Below are 17064 nucleotides of genomic sequence, written 5' to 3' on the forward strand. Positions count from 1 at the left end.
AAGCAAAACGAGGATAATGGAATGTAGTCGAATTAAGTCGGGTGATGCTGAGGGAATTAGATTAGGAAATGAGACACTTAAAGTAGTAAAGGAGTTTTGCTATTTAGGGAGTAAAATAACCGATGATGGTCGAAGTAGAGAGGATATAAAATGTAGACTGGCAATGGCAAGGAAAGCGTTTCTCAAGAAGAGGAATTTGTTAACATCGAGTATAGATTTAAGTGTCAGGAAGTCGTTTCTGAAAGTATTTGTATGGAGTGTAGCCATTTATGGAAGTGAAACATGGACGATAACTAGTTTGGACAAGAAGAGAATAGAAGCTTTCAAAATGTGGTGCTACAGAAGAATGCTGAAGATAAGGTGGGTAGATCACGTAACTAATGAGGAGGTATTGAATAGGATTGGGGAGAAGAGAAGTTTGTGGCACAACTTAACTAGAAGAAGGGATCGGTTGGTAGGACATGTTTTGAGGCATCAAGGGATCACAAATTTAGCATTGGAGGGCAGTGTGGAGGGTAAAAATCGTAGAGGGAGACCAAGAGATGAATACACTAAGCAGATTCAGAAGGATGTAGGTTGCAGTAGATACTGGGAGATGTAGAAGCTTGCACAGGATAGAGTAGCATGGAGAGCTGCATCAAACCAGTCTCAGGACTGAAGACCACAACAACAACAACCTCCTAATATCGTGTCGGAGCTCCTTTTGCCCCGTGTAATGCAGCATCTCGGCGTGGCATGAACACAACAAGTCTTTGGAAGTCGTCTCCGGAAATACTGAGTCATGTTTCCTCTATAGCCGTCCGTAGTTGCGAAAGTGTTGCCGGTGCAGTATGTTGTGCACGAACTGACCTCTCGATTGTGTTCCATAAATGTTCGATGGGATTCGTGTTGGGAAATCTGGGTGGCATTACCATTCGCTCGAACTGTCCAGAAAATTCTTCAAATCAATCTCGAACAATTGTGGCTCAGTGACATGGCTTATTGTCACTAATAAAAATTACATAGTTGTTTGGGAACATGATGTTCCAGAATGCCTACTGATAGTCTCAAGGTAGCCGAACATAACCATTTACAGTCAGTGATCGGTTCAGTCGAAGCAGAGGATCCAGTCCAACATGCGTAAACACAGCCGACACCATTGTGGAGACACCACCAGCGTGCACAGTGCCTTGTTGACAACATCGGTCCATGACTTCGTGGGGTCTGCATCACACTCTAAGCCTAGCACCAGTTCTTACCAACCTAAATCGGGTCTCATCTGACCAGACTATGGTTTCGCAATAGTCTAGGAGCCAACCGATACGGTCAAAAGCCCGAGAGAGGTGCTTCAGGCAATCTAGTGCTGTTTTCAAAGGCACTCGCGTCAGTTGTCCGCTCCCATGGCCGATTAACGCCAAATTTTGCCACACTGTCCAAACTGAGACGTTCTCCGTATATTTCACATTGATTTCTGTGGTTATTTCACGCAGTGTTGCTTGTCTATTAGCAGTGAAAACTCTACGTAAACGCCGCCGCTCTCGATCGTTCTATGCAGGCCGTCGGCCACTGCGTTGTCTGTTGTGAGAGGTAATACCTGAAATGTGGTATTCTCGGCACGCTCTTGACACTGTGGACTCGGAATACTGAATTCTCTAACGATTTCAGAAATGGAATGTTCCATGCGTCTAGCTCCAGCTACCAGTATGCCTTCAAAGCCTTAACCCTGACGTCGTGCGCCCACAATCATGTCAGAAACCTTTTCACATGAATCACCTGAATACAAATAACAGCTCGGGCAATGCACTTTCCTTTTATACCTTGTATACACGACGCATTGTCCATCTCTGTATGTGTATATCACTACCCCATAACTTCTGTCACATAAGTGTAATTTGTCTGTCCGCAGCTCGTGGTCGTGCGGTAGCGTTCTCGCTTCCCACGCCCGGGTTCCCAGGTTCGATTCCCGGCGGGGTCAGGGATTTTGTCTGCCTCGTGATGACTGGGTGTTGTGTGATGTCCTTAGGTTAGTTAGGTTTAAGTACTTCTAAGTTCTAGGGGACTGATGACCATAGATGTTAAGTCCTATAGTGCTCAGAGCCATTTGAACCATTTTGTAATTTGTCTAGAAGATATTGTATATTAATTCTGTTTAATGATGTGTTGTATATCAATAATGGCTGTTTGATACCAGATACCAAACACAGAAAACTCCAGCAGTGGATATACGTTTCTCCACTAGAGCCAGAAGGTAATAGATATTGAGGTCCAGATCGATGCCGCGTTCCTTGAGTTCCAGAAGGCGTTCAACACAAGTAAGAACTGTTGCCTAATGAACAAAATAGGAGGTGTAGCTGTAAAATGCCGTCAGAGACTAAGTGCGCTTGCGCCTAAGATGAACGACCAGTAGCTGTCAAGCGTGAAGCCATCTGAACCGAATGTGGCATCACTGGTGATGTTGATAAATCAATGTGGCTGTAGTCTCCGTTTGTGTAAGAGCTGTTACTTTGTTTTTCCGCAAAAAATGATAAGTGTAATAACAGAGCAGCAAAGTGTCGTGAAGTTTAACATGAAACTTGGAAAAATTACTACTGAAACCTGTCATACACCAAAAGAATGTATGGCGAAGACTGTTGATCAAATACGCGAGTTTTTGAGTGGTTCAAGCGTTTCCAAGGTGGCCGAGAAGACGTCGAAGATGACTCACTATCGGGACGCTCTTCAACATCAAAAACGGATGAAAAGATCGAAGAATTAGATAATCTGATTCCATCCGACTGTCAGTCGAGTATTCGATCGATTGCTGAAACTAGGAATTTGGAAAGAATGCGTAAGGCAAATATTACGTAATAAATCTAACATGAGAGAAGTATGCGCGAAATTGGTGCCGCAAATTACCACGATTGAACAAAAAGGAGCTCGTTAAAAGCTGTTTGTACTGACATTTAGAATACACTGAAAATGATCCTAATTTCTTTTTCTCTTATTGTTCAGAGGCTAAGCACCAATCCATTCATGTGAAAGACAAGGGTCCACCGACAGCCAAAAAAGCTCGAATGATCAAATCAAGATTAAAAGCGGTGATGATCGTTTCTTTCGATGTTCCTGGAATTGTGTAACCTCACTGGGTTCCTGAAGCTCGAACAATTAATCAAATTTATGACCTAAAGATTATTGATGAAATCCGTGTAAAAATAAGAAAAAAATGACCTGAATTGTGTAATCATAGGTTCTGCATCAAGAGAATGTACCGGCTAACGCCATATTGTCCATTAAGAGGGTTCTAGCAAAGTACTGTATCCCTGTATTAGACCTACTAACACCATGTGACTTCTGTCTATTCTCCAAGGTTAAATCTCCATTAAAATGAACAAGATTTCAGTCGGTTGAAGTAGTGAAAGAGAAAGTGGCACACGTTAGCAAGGAGCTCACAGAGGAAGGCTTCCCGCACTGTTCCCATCAATGGAAAATTTGCATCGAGCGTTGTAGGAATAAAGGAAATGAATGTATGGAGGGTGACAGTAAATAAATACGTATGCTTTTGAAATAAAATATTTTAGAGCAATAGTTCCGTTATTTTAGAGCCCCACCTCGAAATTGCATAACAAGTATCAGACAAGCTTTGTATTTAGATTGAAGAATTCCTACGGGGAGAAAAAACCAGCATACTTTCCTTACCAGGAAGAAAAAATGGCTCTGAGCACTATGGGACGCAACTTCTGAGGTCATTAGTCCCCTAGAACTTAGAACTAGTTAAACCTAACTAACCTAAGGACATCACCCACATCCATGCCGGAGGCAGGATTCGAACCCGCGACCGTAGTGGTCTCGCAGTTCCAGACTGCAGCGCCTAGAACCGCACGGCCACTTCGGCCGGCTTACCGGGAAGAGAGAGGAAGAGAGAGAAAGAGAGAGAGAGAGAGAGAGAGAGAGAGAGAGAGAGAGAGATCTTGAACTCACAATATATGTAAATGACCTAGTCGATTAAGTCGAAAGACCCACGAGCCTGTTGGTGGATGATGATGTACACAGAGAAGTCGCAGCTGTAAAAAACTGTAGCGAAATGCAGGAAGAACTTCATATGATGGACGCTTGTGAGAGGAACGACTAATCCCCAAAACATGTTGTGCATAATTAAGAGGGCGTTACTTGATATCACAATTCCTGACGAATTACTGGAATGAATCACATCCTTTGAATATCTGGGAGTATGCGAAGGGAACGATTTAAAGTAGAAAGAATAGTCGTATGAAAGGCAGATGTCGGACTGAAACAGATAGGAAGAATCCTACGGAAATGTAAATTACCAGTGAAGGAGGTAGCTGCCAAAATCCCCGTCCGACAGATACTTCAGTGCTGCTATTCAGCAGGGATCTTCACCGGTAAGGACTGATAGAGAAAATGAAGAAGATCCAGAGGAAAGCGGCGTATTTTATTTAGGAAGCCCGAAACAATCATGGAAATGCTCAACAATTCCAGCAGTAGATGCTTCAAGAGAAGCGGTCAGTATGTTGTGGTTTACAGTTGGATTTCCGAGAGCGTACGTTCCTGGAAGAGTAATTCTATATATCGATTCAACGTATGGGTATCTCGAGAAAAGACCATGACGGTAAAATTAAGAGAGATTCGAACTCACACCAACAATCGCTCTTCCTGCGCATCATTTGAGATTCAATGTTTCGTAAACAATTATACCATGTGTGTTTGCGAATACAGTTTCATAGAGACACGGCAACGTGGGAACCACGAAAGTGTTCTTCACACACATACACATACATACAAATTCAAATGGCTCTGAGCGCTGTGGGACTTAACATCTGAGGCCAACAGTCCCCTGAATCTTAGAACTACTTAAACATAACTAACCTAAGGACATCACACACATCCATGCCCGAGGCAGGATTCGAACCTGAGACCGTAGCGGTCTCGCGGGTCCAGACTGAAACGCCTAGAACCACTTGGCCACAACGGCCGGCACACATACATACATACACACACACGAATTTATAACGCACACCGATAGCAACATAGCCTCGCAGCAAACAAGCAAAAACGTATTCTAAAACAGCTTAGGGAAAAAAAAACATGGTAAACAAGGAGTAAGAGTTAATTATCGTAGATGTGTTGGCTGCATACAGTAAAGATTGGTTGCAGTAAGATAATGTAACATTAAGAAAGCTCAAAATAACCAAAATACCAAACTTTTCATTTTAAATCAAACTTTTTCGTTCCATAAAAGCAGTTTAATACAGAGAAATTATTATTTCTGGCAAATGACAAACTGTACCTATACATGATATCTACTGCAGATGATAGGCAGCTGCATGAACAACAGTTTGGGCGGTTAAGGTGATATTTTGAAACATGCTATGAATATAGGGATCATAATGCCGAACTATTATGTTTATCATGCAACTTTCTACCGACTATTCGACAGAGACAGTAAAGCGAACTCACTGATGATAACGGTGATAACCTCACTGAAACATCTAAAAGTGAAAAAAGGAGAGAATTGTGTTAGTTTTAGACAAAATTCTGCTATAAAACGTATTTACAGCTAAATATCACCGAAGAAGAAACTGCAACCAGCCATCCTTTTTGAATGAATGTTCTGTTTCCCAGTAACTAGTTTCAGAGCTGGTCCCATTGTCAGCCAGCAGCGAGGATTTCTTGTGCAAATTTCATATTTTGTCCTATAAAATAACATAATATTCACGATTACTTGATTACAACAACTTTTACATCATATATATTTTTATATTTTACTTACTGGAGGAAATTTTTTTATCTGTGCTCCACGGAAGAGGGGTCTGTATCTTTGATATGGACGAGCTTGACCAAAGACAAGCATGTAAGGACTGTGGCAGGCACGGGGAATGGTTGACTTCGACGTATTGGGACCGAGCAGGGTAGCGCAGTGGTTGGTACACTGCACTCTCATTCGATAGGACTACCGTTCAACCAGTGTCCGACTATCCTGATTTAATTTTCCTTGATTTCCCTAAATCGCTTAAGGCAAATGCCGATCTGGTTCCTTCGGAAGGCCACGGACGCTTTCCTTCTCCATCTTTTCCAAATCCGGGCTTGTGCTCCTTCTGTAATGACCCCGCTGTCGACGGGAGGTCCTCGGTTTATTGGGAGGATTTTAGGAAATTGAGATTCATCTGTAAAGGAGACCTCACATAGGATGCTAGAGCGATCTTTTCGTGAGTAGTGCTCGAGTGTTTGGGATCCGCACCAAGTCGGATTGAAGGAAGACACCGAAGCAATTCATAGGCGGGCTGCTAGATTTGTTATCGGTAGGTTCGAGCAACATTCAAGTGTCGTAGGAATGCAAACTTGGAGAATCGGCATTTGGAACTAACGATAGAACTGCCCTACTGCCACCAACATATATTTCACGTAAGAACCACGAAGATAAGATATGAGAATTAGGGCTCATACGGAAGCGTGTAGTCCTTCACTCTATCTGCGAGTGGAAAAGGAAAGGAAACGATTAGTATGGTACAGCATCGTACGGTGGCTTGCGGAGTATGTATGCAGATGCAGAAGATGGCGGACACATGTGTTTACATCTGACGACATGTCATCTAGTGATCTGACTGTCTGTACCTAAGACAAAGACGATGTCTAATGGCGTACTTCTCCTGTTATGATGCAAGTTGCTGCAGAGATTCTTTTCTTAGCCTGGATCGTGATGGAAGTTACACATTTTACTTTTTTTAAAAATATGGTAATGTGAAATAAAAGCTTTTATACGAAAGCTTTGATTTTACTTTAATAACCAACTATACTGTTTGGACCGGGTAGTCTGGAGGGCAGTGTGTACTAGGAAACTGAGAGATCACGGGATCGAGTCCCAGTCGAACCATAAATATTTTCAGTCTGTCTTTAATCTAGTTTGCACATCTCAACAATGTGAGGAATCATTAGAAACAGAAGGTAGTTCGGATTGTATGTAAGACTGTTGGTCTCCTTTACACTGTGGGACAAGGGAAATAGATTATGACTCAAAAGTTGTTGAAGTGTTGTCCAACTGAAAGACCCAATCACTGAGCCATTAAATAGGATAATTCTTGGTGTGTAACCTGTATGAGACAGGCGAAATATCCTTAGATTTCAAGAAGAGTGTAATACGTCCAATTCCAAAGAAAGCAGCTGCTGACAGGAGTGAAACTACCGAGCAACCAGTTTCATAAGTCGTGGTTGCAAAACATTTACACGAATTCTGCACAATAGAATGGAAAACCTGGTGCAAGCCGACCATAGGGAAGATCAGTTCAGAATCCGGAGAAATGTAGGAACACCTGAGGCAATACTGGCTCTACGACTTATCCTAGAAGATAGTTTAAGGGAAGGCAAACCTACGTTTGTAGCATTTGTAGACAAACAGAAAGCTATTGACAATCTTCAGTGCAATACTCTCTTTGGAATTCTGAAGGTAGCAGGGAGCGAAAGGCAGTTTACAACTTCTACAGAAACCAAGCGGCAGTTACAAGAGTCGAAGAGCATGAAAGGGAAGCATTGGTTGAGAAGGGACAGAGATAGGGCTGTAGCATATCCCCGATATTATTTGATCTGTAGATTGAACAAGTAGTAACGGAAACTAAAGAAAAATATGGAGAAGAAATTCAAGTTCAAGGGGAAAAAAATAAAGACTTTGAGGTTTGCCGACAACATTGTAATTCTATCAGAGGCATCAAAGTACTTGGAAGAGCAGTTGAACTGAATGGACAGTCTCTTGAAAGGAGATTATAGGTGAACATCAACATAAGCAAAACAAGGGCAATGGAATGTAATCTAATTAAGTCAGGTGATGCTGAGAGAATTAGGTTAGGAAATGAGGCACTTAAAGTAGTAGATGAGTTTCGTTATTTTGGGAGCAAAATGACTGATGATTGCTGAAGTAGAGATGATATAATATAGACTGGCAAAGGCAAGAAAAGCTTTTCTGAAGAAGTGAAATTTGTTGACCTCGAATAAAGAGTTAAGTCTTAGGAAGGTGTTTGTCTCCAGTGTAGCCATGTATGGAAGCGAAACGTGGATGATAAACAGTTTAGATAAGAAGAGAGTAGATTTTAAAATGTGGTGCTACAGAAATATGATGCAGATTAGATAGGTGGATCACGTAAGTGATGAGGAGGTACTGATCAGAATCAGGGAGTAAAGGAATTCGTAGGACAGCTTGACTAAAAGAAGAGATCTATTGATAGGACCCATTCTGAGATGTCAGGGGATCACAATTTAGTATTGAAGGAGTGTGTGGGAGGTAAAAATCGTAGAATGAGATCGAGAGATGAATACGCTAAGCAGTATTCGGCGATGAAGCGACTCGCATAGGGTAGAGTAGCTTGGAGAGCTGCTTCAAACCGCTCTTGAGTTGAAGACCACAACAACAACAACTAAAACTCTCTAGCTGTAGATGGCTATTGGTGTTAATGAAAATCGAAGTGTGACTACATCTCAAAGCCTCCTAAGTGGGGCGTGGGACAGGCCGACATCTGGAAGGGCAGTCCCGCGACCACCTGCCCAACAGCCTCGCCGACAGGTCACAGTGTCTTTGCCTAACGTTGTTTCACGCGGTGAGAAAAGCGTCGACGTTTTTGTCCCTCCAGCGACGCGTCTCCCAGCGGGAAACACGGCACAGGACCCCGAAAACCGAGATAGTGACGTTCGGGATTAGACTCGGTGGTCGTAAAGTCATCGATGTGGGGGTGGGTGAGGGTGGGGCGGCTGTTGTCTGCGGACGTGCCATCGCCGGAACAGCTGGGCCGGCGCGCGCGCCCGTGAAGAATCGCGGCCTCTGGTTCCAGCTCCGGGCTTCAGCCCCTGGAGACGGGCTGCGCCGCGCCACGCCGGACCCTTTCCCATCGCGCCCCCGAGGGCTATAAAGCTGATTTATGGCTCGGCCCCCTATAAACATGGCCTCTTGTAAACAAGCAATCCCGGTGACCACTGGCAGAAAAACCTCTTGGAATGCCACCAGCGCACCGGCCGCCCCTCTTCCGTTCTCTGCCCTGGACGGAACCATATATCGCTGTCCGGCGACGCGTTTTTCTGCTCCTAATCGCCATATATGAGGTCGCGGGGTGGCCGAGGGTTGGCGGCCGCAGGTCCTGCCAAGAAATCCCCAGGGCTGCTTTTTTTCCGCTCGGCCGCCCTCCCGCCTCCGGTCGGCCCCTGTTTTACTGGACCTCATATCGGGGACAAATATTTTTATTCGCCTCCCGCGTGACTGGCCAGCGAGTATTCAACCTGCAAAGATTTACGAATGCCGGAGGAATATGTTCCGGAAGTTAGGCATCGTGTGGAAAAAAATGGCCGTCATTAAACATCACCAAAATTGTCTTCGGAAGCAATTCCAGGCATTCATGTGCACTTCCTCTTTACATGCTGGTTTATCGTCCAATCCATGTTGAGATCATTACGGACAGACCACTAGGTCATATGGGTAAGAATAATAAGTGAAAAGAAAGTAAAAACAAAGATTGGGGTTCAACGTCCCATTAGCGAAGAGGTCATTAGAAATGAACTGGGAAAGAGACAGGTGGGAAGTAGATCGTGGCCTTTTAAACGAATTGTCGCAGCACCCGCCTTAAACGATTTAGGGGTCTCAAGGACAACTGAAATTTGGATGGGTGGAGCAGGATTTGAACCACCACCCTCCAACTACGAGAACACTGCACTACCTCTCTTGGTGATGGAGGTAAAGCTGCCATTATTATTATTATTTCTTTCCTTTCTCAGACGTTATGTCTGGTTAAAAATGGAAAGTGACGCGGACCTTGATCAAGCGTGATTTCCTTTTAACTGTACGGTATATATTACATTGCATTTAGGAACTTTGGGGTAATTGAACATGTATCAATAATTACTGATTTCTGTGGCTGTATATATACGTTTGGATGTAGCTGTATTGCGTTGATGTACTGGTGGATATTGTGTGGTATGACTCCTGTAGTTGATAGTTTAATTGGTATGATGTCAGCTTTATCCTGATGCCACATGTCTTTGATTTCCTCACCTAGTTGGATGTATTTTTCAATTTTTCTCCTGTTTTCTTCTGTATATTTGTTGTATTTGGTATGGATATTTCGATTAATTGTGTTAATTTCTTCTTTTTATTGGTGAGTATGATGTCAGGTTTGTTATGTGGTGTTGTTTTATCTGTTATAATGGTTCTGTTCCAGTATAATTTGTGTTCATCATTCTCCAGTACATTTTGTGGTGCATACTTGTATGTGGGAACGTGTTGTTTTATTAGTTTATGTTGTATGGCAGATGTTGATGTATTATTTTTGCTACATTGTCATGTCTTCTGGGGTATTTTGTATTTGCTAGTATTGTACATCCGCTTCTGATGTGATCTACTGTTTCTATTTGTTGTTTACAAAGCCTGCATTTATTTGTTGTGGTTTTGGGATCTTTAATAATATGCTTGTTGTAATATCTGGTGTTTATTGTTTGATCCTGTATTGCAATCATGAATCCTTCCGTCTCACTGTATATATTGCCTTTTCTTAGCCATGTGTTGGATGCATCTTGATCAACGTGTGGCTGTGTTAGATGATACGGGTGCTTGCCATGTAGTGTTTTCTTTTTCCAATTTACTTTCTTCGCATCTGTTGATGTTATGTAATCTAAAGGGTTGTAGAAGTGGTTATGAAATTGCAATGGTGTAGCCGATGTATTTATATGAGTGATTGCTTTGTGTATTTTGCTAGTTTCTGCTCGTTCTATAAAGAATTTTCTTAAATTGTCTACCTGTCCATAATGTAGGTTTTTTATGTCGATAAAGCCCCTTCCTCCTTCCTTTCTGCTTAATGTGAATCTTCATGTTGCTGAATGTATGTGATGTATTCTATATTTGTGGCATTGTGATCGTGTAAGTGTATTGAGTGATTCTAGGTCTGTGTTATTCCATTTCACTAATCCAAATGAGTAGGTCAATATTGATATAGCATAGGTACTTATAGCTTTTGTCTTGTTTCTTGCTGTCAATTCTGTTTTCAGTATTTTTGTTAGTCTTTGTCTATATTTTTCTTTTAGTCCTTCTTTAATATTTGTATTATCTATTCCTATTTTTGTCTGTATCCCAGATATTTACAGGCATCTGTTTTTTCCATCGCTTCTATGCAGTCGCTGTGGTTATCCAATATGTAATCTTCTTGTTTAGTGTGTTTTCCCTTGACTATGCTATTTTTCTTACATTTGTCTGTTCCAAAAGCCATATTTATATCATTGCTGAATACTTCTTTTATCTTTAGTAACTGGTTGAGTTGTTGATTTGTTGCTGCCAATAGTTTTAGATCATCCATGTATAGCAAATGTGTGATTTTGTGTTGGTATGTTCCAGTAATATTGTATCCATAATTTGTATTATTTAGCATGTTGGATAGTGGATTCAGAGCAAGGAAGAACCAGAAAGGACTTAATGAGTCTCCTTGGTATATTCCACACTTAATCTGTATTGGCTGTGATGTGATATTATTTGAATTTGTTTTGATATTAAGTGTGGTTTTTCAGTTTTTCATTACTATGTTTAGGAACTGCATCAATTTAGTATATACTTTGTATATTTCCAATATTTGTGGTAGCCATGAGTGGGGTACACTATCAAAAGCTTTTTGGTAATCAATGTATGCGTAGTGCAGTGACCTTTGTTTGGTTTTAGCTTGATATGCCACCTCTGCATCTATCGTCAGTTGCTCTTTACATCCTCGTGTTCCTTTGCAACAGTCTTTTTGTTCTTCATTGATAATTTTGTTCTGTGTTGTATGTGTCATTAATTTCTGTGTAATGACTGAAGTTAATATTTTGTATATTGTTGGTAGGCATGTTATGGGGCGATATTTAGCTGGGTTTGCTGTGTCTGCTTGATCTTTAGGTTTCAGATAAGTTATTCCATGTGTAAGTCTATCAGGGAATGTGTATGAGTCTGCAATGTAACTGTTAAATAATTTAGTTAGACGTGAATGTGTTGAAGTGAACTTCTTTAGCCAGAAATTTGCTACTTTATCTTTTCCAGGAGCTTTCTAATTGTGCGTAGAATTAATTGCTCGGGTGACCTCATGTTGCAAAATTATCACTTTAGGCATTTGTGGTATCATCTTGTATGTGTCTGTTTCTGCTTGTATCCACCATGCATGCCTGTTATGTTGTACAGGGTTTGACCATATGTTGCTCCAGAAGTGTTCCATGTCTGTTATGTTTGGTGGGTTGTCTATTTTAATGAGTGTGTTATCTATTGTCTGATAAAATTTCTTTCGATTTGTGTTGAATGTTTGGTTTTGTTTCCTTCTATGAAAATACCTTATGTATATATACATATACATACATACATATACATATATATATATATATATATATATATATATATATATATATATATATATGTATCTTCTAAGTCGTTTGGCCAATGCTTGTAATTTCTGCTTCTTTTCATCTAATTGCTCTATCGCTTCTTGTTGTGAGATTTTACCGAACCTTTTTCGTTTTTTGTCTGATATTTCATTTCTTACAAATTGTGTTAGCTGTCCGATGACTTTTCTCAGTTTTTCTATTCTGACCTGTAGCCTGTGTTGCCATGCTGGTTTTGTGGGTTTCTTCTGTGTGGTGGTTGGTTCTGATCTCTGCCTAGTTTCTATATTTAGTGTAGTGAGTGCTCGTATATAAACCAGTAGTTGTAACTCTTCCATAGTTGTATTTTCATTTATTTTCTTGTGTATGATTGTGTTGATAGTTGTTATTGTTGTTTCGACTTGTGGGTTATTTGGTGGTCTATGCAAGAATGGTCTAATGTCTGTATTTATGTCTTTGTATTCTATATATGTTAGCTGAAATTTTTCTTCTATATCTAACATGTGCGCCAGCTGATGTGGCCGTGCGGTTCTAGGCGCTTCAGTCTGGAGCCGCGTGGCCGCTACGGTCGCAGGTTCGAATCCTGCCTCGGGCACTGATGTGTGTGATGTCCTTAGGTTAGTTAGGTTTAAGTAGTTCTAAGTTCTAGGGGACTGATGACCTAAGAAGTTAAGTCCCATAGTGCTCAGAGCCATTAGAACCATTTTCTAACATGTGAGTCACTTCATGTTCTATTTGTGCTTGTTCTGGTGGCCGTCTTAAGATGTCGTTTTACACTGATTGTTTTTATTGAGGCGTGGTGTTCTTTGTTTGTTTGCTCTGGGATTTTCGAGTCTATTACTGTTTTTCCTTCTTCTTCTGATTGCACATTATTTTGTTCCAGTATTTTTTGTACTTGTTGTTTGATGTTTTCTTATTCTGACTGGAGTATCCTGTTATTTTTGATTATTACACGGATCTGATCAGCTAGTCGTTGTTCTGTTAAAAATTTTAATTCTGGTAATAAATTTTGTGTATACTTGTGATCTGTATCCAGTTGTGTTGGTTCCTAAGTTTGTTGCTTGGTAATAACAGAACATGAGGTGTCTGTTAACTTCATCTGACCATCTCATCCTCTGTCTTTGTTTTCCTTCTAGAGTGGTTGCAGGAAGCATATCCTGCAAAAGACCTCTATTTGGATTTAAATCATTTTCCGTGTGGCTAGCAGTGTCGTTACCATTGTGGACGGGCATAGGGTTCAAGCGTCGTCCCCAACCATGACAGCGCTTGTTCGAGGCTTCATTAGTTCTGTCCTGAACCAACTATTCACACTAGAAGGGGGGGTTAGCCCTATTAGTGGCTTGTTCTTTTCGTTGCCTTTTACGACTGGCAGAACATACTGGAGGCCTATTCTTTTCCCGGGCGTCCACGGGGTTTATTATTATTATTATTATTATTGCGTATAGGCGCCGGCCGGGGTGTCCGAGTGGTTCTAGGCGCTACAGTCTGGAACCGCGCGACCACTACGGTCGCAGGTTCGAATCCTGCTTCGGGCATTGGTGTGTGTGATGACCTTGGGTTAGTTAAGTTTACGTAGTTCTTAGTTCTACGCGACTGATGACCTTAGAAGTTAAGTCCCATAGTGCTCAGAGCCATTTGAACCATTTCGTATAGGCCAACTAAGGACCACGATATTCAACTACTGCGTTTGGAGTGGGCTTTGACATTTTCCCAGTAGTTACGCATCCTCTGGCTGTGTTTTTCCTTCCCCTCCTGTGTAGAGAGGGCACCAGTTGTCTTTTTTGGTAGTCTGTCCTGGAACCTATTTGTCTAAGCTTCTTCCTGAGAACTGTCCGATCCTTCAAGTTTCCTTCTGTTATTCCAGTTCCTGAAGATCTTTCTCCACTTCCATCAACCATGGTGACTTGGTCTTCCTCTTTTTCCAGCAACAGAGAAGCTGGTTAGTCAATCTGTCACGATGCATCCTGTAAAAATGTCCGTAAAATGATAGACGTCTTTTCCTAGCTGCATCTGTGATTCTTTCGCACTATTCGTAGAGCTCTCGGTTGTGTCGCCTTTTATAATTATCTCCTTCCTTGACTGGCCCCAGTATTTTTCTTATTAATCTATGTTCGTGATGTTTTGCATTTTTTCAAGTGATACATGAAGCCCAACCTTTGCCGCTTTCTGTATTGCGAACGTTGAGTTGTTTCACTGAAGTTTGTATTGAATCTGATAGAAGTGCTAGGTCACTGGCAAATGCCAGGCAATCAACACTGAGCACATTGCACTTATGTCCCAGAAAGGTACCATTTGGAATCCCCTCTCGAGCTAACTCCTTCTGCAACTCTATTATTGCCTTTTCCAGGGCACAGTTGAAGAGGGGAGGGGACAAACCATCTCCCTGTTTTACTCCCGATTAGATTTCAGAACTTTCGGAGAGGGTTCCTCTGAACTTTACTCGTGACCTGAAGTTGCTTAAAATCTGCTGGATAAGGCTGTGGGTCTTCTCATCTAACACTAGTTCTTGCAGGATCTTCATGAGAGTAGGTCTGTCAACTGAATCATATGTCTTCTTGAAGTCAACAAAGATGACGATATACTTCTTACCAGCCATTTTTACTTGTAGTAGCACTGCCTTCAGGTTCAGTATCTGTTTAGTACAAGAACGTCCTTTCTAAGTCCTGCCTGGTATTCCCTTAGCTGTGGGTCCAGTTGAGATTCGGCTCTGTTTAGTATGGCCTTGGAGAAAATCTTGTATGTGACAGATATCAATGAGAATCGTAGATAATTATTGATGTCAGTCAAGTCCCCCTTCTTGTGTAAGGGATGAATCAAGGCAGAGGTCCAGTCGCTAGGTAATGTTTCAGTCTCTCAAATGTTTTCTGAATTTCCGTCAACTTGTTTACAGTCTTGTCTCCCGCCTGTTTCCATAGTTCCTCCACTATTGAGTCTTCTCCTGATGCGTTGTTGTTTTTCAAGGACTGGATTATTTCTACTACTTCTCTTGTCGTTGGCGGTTGCGAGTTTGGATGCTTGGTGCTGGAATGGTAATCAAAGAAAGTGTCAAGTGATGCACAGTTCAGGAGATTTTCGAAGTACATGGCCAGAAGATGGCAGTTGTCTGTATCGTTGTACGCTAGCTTCCCATCTGGTTCTCTGAAGTGAAGGCTAGGTGGACTGTAGTGGCTTAGGTTTAGAAATTCCTGGTGTTGTTTTTATTGCAGTCGTCGTCCAGTTGTTTCAAATGGGCTTTTGTGAACTGCCGTTTTACTTGTCTGATGGTTCTGGTAGTTAGCTTTCGTTGTTCTATGAACTTGTCTCTGTTCTCTAGTGTCTTCTGCGAGTTCCACTTCAGACAGGCCATCTGTCTCAGCATCACTGCTTCCTCACAGGTAGTTGTCCACCAGGCATGTTTCTTTTGTTTCAGTAATGGATGGTGCGGTCTCTGTGGCAACTTTAACTATGTTATTCCTCAATTCTTCCCAATCTCTACTTTCCAGTGATTCCAATTTCTCTGCGAAGTGGTCGCAAGTTGAAAGTAATTCTAAATCAAACTTAGTAAGCTTGAGTGACTTGGTTCTCTTAGTGTTCCTAGGCAGAAATCACAGCTTTATTTTGGAGAGGTAGTCGTTAGATTCAAAATTTGCTCCTCTCAACACTTTTACATTGTGTATCTCTCTATGGGATTTCCTTGAGATGCAACATGAGGTCACAAGCAAGAATGAATGTAAACAGTGTAATCGACAGAAATCAGTGAAAGGGTCTCTAGAGCGGGCGTGTGGTCGATAAGGTCCTCATCGGAAGCAATTATCTATACTAATTGGTTGGACAAGAATTTTTCTGCTAACTTACGTAATATTGAAAGGGTACAGTACCGCCCGACATTGAAAATAGGTATAATGTTCTTATCAGAACAACATATTTTTTTGTAATAAATACTCAGTTTTACTTAATACACCGAAGCCGAATACCAGTGTAGGAATGAAGGACAATTTATTTATTTAATTGATCACATGTGCACTCCCACAAAATAAATCCCTACATCCAATTTGGTGATATCTGTGAAATGAATTAATGTATGGTCGTCTGCTAACCGCAGATAGTGAATGTGTAATACATGATCATCTTTGAGACGGTCCTTTGGTAACCTTTGTTGGAACCAAAGAGAAGAAACTTACCCGTGGTTTGAGCGCCTGGAATGTGGCTGACCAATACGGTAGCACGGTGCGCCCCCACCTCGGCGGAGGTGCGAGATGACCTGAAGAACGGCCATGTTTCAGCACTCTGGCGCTGGATCTTGTGTTGGTAAGACCTGTCTTAGGTGTGCTCTGTAAAGACGAAAGAGTGGAAAGAATGGTATGCATGTGGAATACTTAAGAGTAGTTTGGAACAATTATTTCTCTATTTCAGGAACTTTTTGGGGGGGGGGGGGGGAGAATTCAATGTCAGGCAGGTAATATTAAGGGGATCGTAGTACTCTTCGGAAGTGACCAACGGTCACAATGAAACCACCCGTAGCAATAAGTTGAAATACTTCCGAGTGCTTAAGTTAAGCTGAATTACTGGTGTGTGTACTATAAGTTGGAAAAATGGCGTGTGCAGGACTTGAAATTAGAGACGAGCACTTCCACGTGGTGAGTACTGTGTGAGTCTCAATCTGTGTACGAGACAAAGGATAAAGAGAAGTACTCGTCCAAGGTATCAGTTGAGGACTCGCGTGTATGATGAATATGATCTTAATATTAC

This window comes from Schistocerca cancellata, chromosome 2 (assembly GCF_023864275.1).
Source record: "Schistocerca cancellata isolate TAMUIC-IGC-003103 chromosome 2, iqSchCanc2.1, whole genome shotgun sequence".
In the NCBI taxonomy this organism is placed as follows: Eukaryota; Metazoa; Arthropoda; class Insecta; order Orthoptera; family Acrididae; genus Schistocerca; species Schistocerca cancellata.